The sequence below is a fragment of the Hemitrygon akajei genome, chromosome 27 (assembly GCF_048418815.1).
Source record: "Hemitrygon akajei chromosome 27, sHemAka1.3, whole genome shotgun sequence".
In the NCBI taxonomy this organism is placed as follows: domain Eukaryota; kingdom Metazoa; phylum Chordata; class Chondrichthyes; order Myliobatiformes; family Dasyatidae; genus Hemitrygon; species Hemitrygon akajei.
In genome coordinates this window covers 34,517,024-34,526,960 of record NC_133150.1, presented here as the reverse complement: position 1 = coordinate 34,526,960, position 9,937 = coordinate 34,517,024, and the positions used below count along the sequence as shown (strand labels likewise).

Genomic DNA, 9,937 nt, shown 5'->3' with positions numbered 1-9,937 from the left:
GGAAAGACACTGAAAAATTGAAACCAGTATGATGAAGAGAATGTGGCTCAATGGATACCAACTTAACTAAAGTGTGAATGTTTGTTTAGAACTGAATTAAGATGTATAGTGGTGTTTCCTGGCAATGAGTAGTTGGCTCACCATCTGTTCTTATGAGCAGGGTGCAATTTAAATATTGCAGGTGCAGCAAGATTTGGAATTGTAGTTATGAGTGTTTCATCTGGTAGCCTATTATAACTGTAGGGCAGTAACTATGAGTTTGAAGCCAGATATTTGCATCTGGGATGGCAGAATGCATTACGGTGATGCCTCCTTCGTATTTGGGTAACACAGTCCTGATCACTACGGTCACATTTGTCAAAGAACATAGAACAGTGCAGCACAGGAACAGGCCCTTCTGCCCATGATGTCTACAGCAACCATGATGTCAAATCAAGCTAATCATCCCAAGGTCATCCACCCACTAAGTGTCAAAGTTTCAATTTCAAAGTTCAAATTGAATTTATTGTCAAAGTATGCATAAATCACCATATACTACCTAAAGGTTCTTTTCTTGCAGGTATTTACAGAAAAATAAAGAAATACGATAGAGTTTATGAAAAGTTATAAATAACTAACAAGCACCGATGTGCAAACTAAGGCAAACTGCACAATAATAATAAAACTAAGTAAATTAATAATGCTGACAAGAGTTGTAGAGTCCTTAAAATTGGGTCTATAGGTTGTGGAGTCCCAATGGATTAATGAGAAAAGAGCTTCTCTAGTATTTAATGTTTTTACTCTGGAAGAAGTTTTACATGAAGAAGTTTAATGTTCTTTATTTTTCTTTCTACATCAGATGTTCCCATCTGCAATGATTTGTGGTGGATGTGATCTAGAGAAGATTATAATCTATGTAGAGGTCAGGGAGAGAAGATGGCAACTTACTCTGAGGGGAGAGGAGTTACTTTTCCATGACATAGGTGCCTGAACATTGAGCACTGATTTAGTATCCTCAGAACCATGGTTCAGTAGACAGTAGGCATCTTTAAAAGGTTGTAAGAATCAAAAGGCAATGGAAGATGAAATTCAGCACAGGAAAGATTTAGTCAGAGAATCACTACAGCATAGAAACAGGCACTTAGGACTATCTAGTCTATGCCAAACTATTAATCTGCCTAGTCCATTCGACCTACACGTGAATTGTAGCCATGCATACTCCTCCCGTCCATATACCTATCCAAATTTCTCTTAAATTTGAAATTGAACTTGCATCTACCACTTCTACTAACAGCTTGTTTCATGTGCTCATTACTCTCAATGATGAAGCTCCCCCTCACATTCTCCTTAAATATTTCACATTTCTCCCTTAACCCGTGACCTCTAGTTCTAGTCTCATCGAGCTTCAGTGGAAAAAAGCCCGCGTGCATTTGCCCTACCTACAGCCCTCATGATTTTGTACACCTCAATCAAATCTCCCCTCATTGGGGGGAACGAAGTCCTAAGCTATTCAACCTTTCCCTTTTACTCAGGTTCTCAAGTCCTAGCAACATCATAAATTTCCTCTACACTCTTTCACAGTTAAAATGAGAGAGAATCTTTCTAAATGGTATTATGTTGAAGGAGGTACAAAATCAGAAACGTATGGGCAGCTGTTTCACAAAGCTTTGAATGTTATGTGGCAAATCAACAAAGTATTTGAAAATGTTGTGGAATCTTGGGTCTTATGAGTTGAGTTAGGCAGTACAAAGGTATGAGCCTACGTGCTGAAGCTTTATGGGGCAGTTGTTCAGCTCCATCTGTGGTATTTTGTCAAATTTTGGTCATAACACTTAAAGTTCATGAATGCATCGTGGAGGTAGAGATAAAGGATTGCAATCTCATTTATTGACTGGTGAAGCTGATGTTGTTCTTTTTAGAGTAGAAAAGGCCTTAATGGATTCAATAGAGGTGATTAAAATCATTAAGTGTTCAGGTGAAGTAAGAAAGACAAATTTGTTTCTACAAGCTAAAATGTTGCTAAGCAGAGTGCATAGACCTAAGGAGCTGGCAAAGAATCCAGAGATGTCTGTATGCATCACGTGCTTGTACATTGTAGTGCCCCTGATAGGTGTGAAATAAATTTAATATTTCCATTTAAAAGGGAATTGAATAATTGCTTAAAATGGAAAACAAAAGCTTGGTGTGCAAAAAAAGATGGGCAGAGGATCTAATTGAACTGTTCTTTGAAAGAACCAATAAGGACTTGAGCTGAATGACCTCCTTTGCTGTACTATCATTCAATAACTGATGTTGACTTTGATTTAACTGTGGCTAATCAAACAAAATTCACCAGAACCAGGTATTGTTCCAAATGCTGCTCTCTTCCCCTCAAGCCCCAGCTTTTGAGCTTTTATTAACATTCCATCCTACTGGTTCTATGAAGAGGAATTCACTGAGTTGCACAGCATAGAAACAGGGCTTCGGCTTTAGATGTCCATCCACACTGACCAGCATTCCTATCTACATTGATCTCAATTTCCTACATTTGGCTTATATTCCTCTATTCCTTTCCTATCCAAGTTCCTTTTGAAATACTTTTTAAATGCTGTGATTTTACCACCTCCTCTGAGAGACTGTTCCATATTCAAGATATACTGTATATTTACTAATATTTTTGTATGCTTTAATATCTGTGAAATTCCTGTATGTAACTGGCTGAAATGTCATTTTCAGAAGACAGTGTCAGAACTGAAGACATGTAGTTGGGATTTGGTGGTGTGTGTGAGGATATAAGACCATAAGATATAGGTGCAGAATTAGGCCCTTTGGCCAACTGAGTCTGCTCCATCATTTCATTATGGCTGATCCATTTTCCCTCTCAGCCGCAATCTCTTGCTTTCTCCCGGTATCCCTTCATGCCTTGACCAATCAACCTCTGCCTTAAAAATACCCAATGAGTTGGCCTCCTCAGCAGCCTGTGGCAATGAATTCCCTCAATTCACCACTTTCTGGCTAAAGAAATTCCTCCTCAATTCCATTCTAAAAATTCTGAAGTGGTGGTCTCTGGTCTTAGACACCCCCACCATAGGAAACACCCTCTCCACATCCACTCTATTGATGACTTTGCAACAATGATCTCCATTAATTCAGCTGAAGCTTCTCACAAAGGTCATATGATTTATCTGATATGTGTTTCATTTTCCCTGATTTTTCTATTTTTCAAAGATAAACTTTCTTCATAAAATATACAGAGGAAATGCAGTATGATCAGCATGTATTTCTTTACATTCATAGTATCATTAAGTTAATACATTCTTTGTGTACCAATGTTACTTAGGTGGCCTCACTGAACAACACAGCAAACTGGTATTCATTGCTGTCAGGTATTGGTTCACAGTGATACCTGGCATCCAATTCCTGTTAAGGCATCAAGCTAAATAAGTGGCCAATCATTCTTAAAATTAAAATTTAAACAAAATCTGCCCTGGCTATATATATGTACCTAAGACTTTTGCACCCTCCAAGAGAACCATAACCTTGTCGTGGTTTGGAGACTTGTGCGCCTCAATGGCCCAGAGAGCTTTGTTGGCTGGAGTCAGGACTTTGTGCTTTGGCTCTTGGTAGGGTCATCCATGCCAAACAGGTCAAAGTGTAGAGGTCAAACTAAGAGCAGTCCTCCAGGTTCGAGGGTTCAGCAGAGGGCTAACAACCCTGATTGGTAAAACAAAATTGTTACGGAAACAGCAATGAAGACTCTTACATTTGAGTATGAAGGTATTCCTGGCTCTCCACCTGGGACTTGCATGACTGGTAGTAGTGAAAACCGAGAGGAAGCTACGGACATGATGAAGGAAGCCAAGAATACCACCAGAGGTGGAGGATCTTCATTGCTGTCCTAAGTGCCAGTGGTGTAATGGGCAGAAAAGAAGAGAAGACTTTTGTACAGTACTGTAAACTGTATATGTATAAATATAAAGTTAATGTATTTGAAATATAAAAATAGAACATGGAACACAGAGCATAGAACTGTACAGCATTTGTACAAGCCCTTTAGCCTGCAATGTTGTTCCCACTTCTTAATCTACTCTAAATTCAATCTAACCCTTTCTCACATTTCTCTTTCATGCATGTGCCTACCTAAGAGTCTCTTAAATGTTCTTAATGTATCTGTCTCTAATACAACTCTTAGCAATGTATTATAGTGTGGGATATCATATATTATGCAGAATGTCCTTTTATCTCAGTGGTTCCCAAACTTTTTTTTATGTTATCGACCGTTACCATTAACTGAGGGGTCTGTGGATGTCAGGTTGGGAACATGCCTTCTATATTCCTCTTATGCAGAACATCTTTTTAGAACATGGATGGGTAGGAACTTCTTAAGTCAGAAGTTTGTGAATCTGTGGAGTTCATCGCCACAGACAATTGTGGAGGCTAGGTTATTGGGTATACTTACAGCAGAGGTTGATAGAAACTTGATTAGTAAGGGCGTCAAAGGTTATGGGGAGAAGGCAGTAGAATGTAGTTGAGAGGGAAAATAAATCATCTATGATGGAATGGTGAAACAGACTCAATGGGTCAAATGGCCGAATACTGCTCCTATGTTTTATGTTCTTATAAGACCATAAGACAAAGGAGCAGAATTAGGCTACTCAGCCCATCGAGTCTGCTCCGCCATTCCATCACGGCTGATTCCAGATCCCACTCAACCTTATACACCTACCTTCTCACCATAACCTTTGATGCCCTGACCAATCAGGAAACTATCAATTTTCACTTTAAATATATGCATGGTTTTGGCCTCCATTCCAGTCTGTGGCAGAGCATTCCACAGATTCACTACTTTCAGCTAAAACAATTCCTCCTTACCTCTGTTCTAATGGGCCGCCCCTCAGTTTTGAGGCTGCGTCCTCTAGTTCTGGATACCCCCACCATAGGAAACATACTCTCCACATCCACCCTATGTAGTCCTTTCAACATTCGATAGGTTTGAATGAGATCCTCCTTCATTCTTCTAAATTCCAGTGAGTACAGGTCTAAAACTGCCAGATGCTCCTCATATGTTAACCCTTTCATTCCCCGAATCATCCCCGGGAACCTCCTCTGGACTCTCTCCAATGACAACGCATCCTTTTTGAGATATGGTTCCCAAAGCTGCTGACAATTCTCCAAGTGCGGCCTGACCAGTGTCTTAAAAAGCCTCAGCATTATCTCCTTGTTTTTATATTCCATTCCCCTTGAAATGAATGCCAACATTGCCTTTGCTTTCTTTACCACAGACTCAACGTGTAAATTAAACTTTTGGGAGTCTTGCATAAGGACTCCCAAGTCCCTTTGCAGCTCTTATATTTGAATTTTCTCCCCATTTAGATAATAGTCTGCACTTTTGTTCCTTTTACCAAAATGCATTATCATACATTTCCCAACACCGTATTCCATCTGCTACTGTTTTGTCCATTCTTCCAATTTGTCTAAGTCCTTCTGCAATCACATTGCTTCAGCACTACCTACCCCTCCACCTACCTTCTTATCACCTGCAAACTTTGCCACAAAGCCATCAAACTTCATCTTATGGTCTTATATCTAAACTTACAAAATCAAGAGATTTTTAAAATCAAGGGTGCCCCATGGCACTTGGTGTGACGCTTACAGCTCAGGGCATTGGAGTTCAGAACTCAACACTGCGTCCTCTGTTGGGAGTCTCTGTACTGTGAAATGTGCGGGTTTTCTCTGCATCCTGCAGTTTCCTCCCACAATCCAAAGACGGGTAAATTAATTGATCATTGTAAATTGTCCTGTGATTAGATTAGGGTTAAATCGGGGTTGCTAGGGTTGCTGGGTGGTGAAGCTCAGGTGGCTGGAAGAACCTACTCTGTACTGAATCTCTAAATAAATAAATAGAGTAGGTCTAACATGCTGTTTTGAAATATTTAATGAGTGAATTACAATCCACATATGTAAAATTAATTTCTTAGGGCCAATAACAACTCATTAGGACTGCATGCAGAAACTCAAAAGAGCTGAAAAGTATTTTACAGAAAGGCCTGTTAGGGGTTTGTAAATGTCTCACTTCTTTGTTCATCTAATTTTCCCTGCTTGTGAAGGAGAAGGCAGCAAACTCGCGGTGGAGAAAATTTGAATCATTGTTAACAAATGTAGGATATTCGTGTCTAACCACAAATCTGCGGTAATGCAGACAGCGCTGTTGGTTTCATGGGGTAATGCTGACAAATGATGATAGGTTTCCCATCATCACAACTAGAAAACCAGAGCCATCTGTCAACAATCCCAGAAAGGCACACTTCAATAAAAAAAAATTCAGACATCAATCAATACAAAAATATGGAGCAGATTTGAAACAAATCAAAATGCTCATATATATATATTATATATAGAACCAAGTTTAGATTTTGCTTAAGCCTCACACCTCCCACTGTACTAATTAACTAAACCCACATCCATTTACCTCCCTTGTGCACTTCACTTCTGCTTGTGCATGGATATAAATGGCCAGTATTGAAAGTGAATCGTTACACTGCTCCGAGTTTTTAGTTAATGCATTCTTAATTTACCAATTCATTAAATTTGAAAGCTACACAGAATTATGTTAAATAATTTATTACCATGTTATTATGCTTTGAGTATGTAAATAATTGCCCAAATCAATGGAGTCAATTTCAGAGAATCAAGCACACCAATAAGACCTGACAACCCTAACATGACCCCGACATGAAGATCTAAGTTTTCTCGTCAGTAATATTCATGAATTATGAATAATGAAGAATCAATGTATCTACCTTATTGGGCTGCATTATAAAAATAATCAGCTTTGAAAATACATTCTTAATCTTTGCTCTTTGATCCATTATAATGGTATCATTATAATGAGATTAACATTAGTTTCTCAACTTTTAGCCTCATTTGCAAAATATTTTCACTTGTACCTTGACAGGATTAGACTCCAAGGTAATTTATACTGCTGTTAATGTACCACCTACATGATACATGTGTTTCATACAGAAACCATCGACTGGATTATGTTCCATACAGGATAAAACACAGGTCGTCCAGCTCGGTATCACTGTCTACATGATCAAAGCCTGTATTTCTCTTGCAGCATTCATCGCATTCATATATTGGGTGTGGATACCTCTGTGTCATTTGTAGTGATGATATCAGCCATCAGAGCAGAGACTCAAGAGACTACAGATGTTGCAATCAGGAACAAAAGTAGACTAACATGCCACTAGGTGTATATTCGTGGTCTTCTGCTGCTGTAGCCCGTCCACTTCAAGGTTCGACACTTTGTGTGTTCAGAGTTGCTCTTCAGCACACTACTGTTGTAATGTGTGGCTATCTGAGTTACTCTCACCTTCCTGTCAGCTTGAACCAGTCTGGCCATTCTCCTCTGACCTCTCTCATTAATGAGACATTTTTGCCCACAGAACTCTCAGTTGCTGTATTTTTTTTTTGTTTCTTGTACTCTGTAACTCTAGAAACCGTTGTGCATGAGAACCCCAGGAAATTAGCAGTTTTTGGGATATTCAAACAAAGTTTAAAGTTCAAAGTAAATGCTATTATCAGAGTTCATATATGTCACCACATACAATTCTGAGATTTGTTTTCCTGTGGGCAGACTCAGCAAATCTATAGAATAGTAACTAACAGGATCAATGAAAGATCAAACAGAAGTTTAGGATGATGGCACCTAACGGCGACTCCTTTGCCTGTATTTCTATTTTTAATGTCTTTAATATATCTTGTTTTTCCTTTTTAGGGTTCTTTTGAAGATCCTGACCTGGAGTTACATGCTGATTTCAGTTCTCCGCGGGAATGGGGCCTGCTCTCAGGGCCTCACGACCAGCCGCTTTTTGATATCCCATGTACACAGCCTGTGGACGAGCGCCCCTTCAGGGTGCCGGATTTTCATGGCTTTGGAGGCAGGTGGATTCGAGGTCAGTGCCGCAGAAAACTGGTGTGTCGTGGGAGTACATGGAAGATTGAAAGCAGTGAGCTGGCTGCTGGTTGTGTGCCCAGAGATGACGTCTTTGGGCACAGAGCTTGGAAAAAGTGACACAACAGACTTTTAACACCATAAATTGACGTCTTGTTTTGTTCTGTCTCCCCTCTCGCTGTGAAATGGAGACATCTCTTTATCCCTTATTAGGGAGAGAGAGAGAGCCTGTGGTATGTTGAATTACCGGGTGAATGAGTAGTCTTTGGGGTACTGCAAGTCTGTGTCTGTATTGGTGCTTTGCTGCATGCTTGAGTGTTCGGTGGAGGGTGCTGATGCTTTTTTGCTGGTGGGGGAGGGGGTGTCGTCGCTTTTGCTGCTTATACATGGGAGTAGGGAGCTGGGGGACTTTGAGGTTTTAACATTTAACTGTCATTCATTTCTTTGGGCACTCTGTTTTTGTGGATGTTTGTGAAGGAAAAGAATTTCAGGATGTATATTGTATACATTTCTCTGACAGTAAATGTACCTATTGAAACCTATTTAGACAACAAAGTGTGCATATAGATAAATAGCAATAAATAACAAGTACATGAAGTAACAAAATAAAAATTCCTTAAAAGTAAGATCATTGGTTGTGGGTCAGATGGCCTACTCCTACTCCTATTTCTTATGTTCTTATGTAACATCTCAATGGATGGGCAAGTGAGTGTAATTGTCCCCTTTTGTTCAAGAGCCTAATGGTTGAGGTAATAACTCTTCCTGAACCTGGTGGTGTGAGTCCTGAGGCTCTTGCACCTTCTACCTGATGGCAGCAGTGAGAAAAGCTCATGGCCTAGGAGGTGAGGATCTCTGATGACAGATGCTACTTTTCGATGACAATGTTTCATGTAGATGTGCTCAATGGCTGGGAGGGCTTTACCTGTGATGTGCTGGGCCGAATCCACTACCTTTTGCAGGATTTTCCATTCCAAGGCACTGATGTTTCAATACATCAGTGCAATACTGCAGCCAGTCAATACACTCTCCACTTTACGTCTATAGAAGTTTGACAAAGTTTTTGATGATGTGCCAAATCTCTGCAGACTCCTAAGGAAGTAGAGGTGCTGTCGTGCTTTCTTTGCAATTGCATTTACATGCTGGGTCCAGGACAGGTCCTCTGTAATAGTAACACCTAGGAATTTACAGTTGCAAACCCTCTGTACCTCTCATCCTCCAATAAGGACTGGCTCATGGACCTCTGGTTTCCCCTCTCCTGAAGTCTACATTCAGTTCTTTGCTCTTGCTTACATTGAGTGCAAGGTTGTTCTTATGACACCACTCAGCCAAATTTTCAGCCTCCCTTCTGTATACTGATATGGCCCACAACAGTGGCGTCACCAGCAAACTTGAACATGGTGTTGGAGCTGTGCTTAGCCACACACTTGATTAATCCATCAATCATTTAGATCGCATTTCTTCCCCATTCTGATGGCTGATCCAAACAACAACTAAACCTCTGGACCATATCTATATGCTTTTATAAATTAAGTTGCTGCCGCATGATTGATTCATTAGATATTTGCCTAATTAAGTGGCCTCTGAGTGTATATTGAGATCTCTAATATACACTCCTGGACCATCACTCCTGGATTGTAATCCCATGACAAACAACACTGGAATGTGCAGATCCCAGAAAAACAGGAGATTTCCCTTCCACAGCCTTCAACCAGTTATTGCATCCATAGGAGTTTCTACACTGGGCTGCATTGTAGTGTAACGTTTAGCACAATACTTTACAGCACCAGTGATTGGGGTTCAACTCCTGCCGTTGTCTGTAATGATTTGTATGTTCTTCCTGTGGACGTGTGGGATTCCTCTGGGTGCTCTGGTTTCCTCACACATCTCAAAGACACGTGGGTTAGTAAGCTATGGGTATGCTACACTGGCGCCGGAGGCACGGCGACATTCGCAGGCTGCTCTCAGTACAGCCTTGGACTGTACTGGTCGCTGATGAAAATGGTGCATTTCACTGTATGCTTC

The 9,937-nt window shown here is 40.3% G+C and overlaps 1 long non-coding RNA gene across 1 annotated transcript in view; it reads left to right on the top strand.

Moving 5' to 3' along the window:
- LOC140717028 (uncharacterized) overlaps positions 1-8,195 on the top strand; it is a 32,125-nt gene extending 23,930 nt beyond the window's left edge. The window contains exon 3 of the long non-coding RNA XR_012096420.1: positions 7,739-8,195. This is a non-coding gene — a long non-coding RNA (uncharacterized lncRNA). The remainder of the gene's footprint in view (positions 1-7,738) is intronic.
- Positions 8,196-9,937: the final 1,742 nt, after the last annotated feature.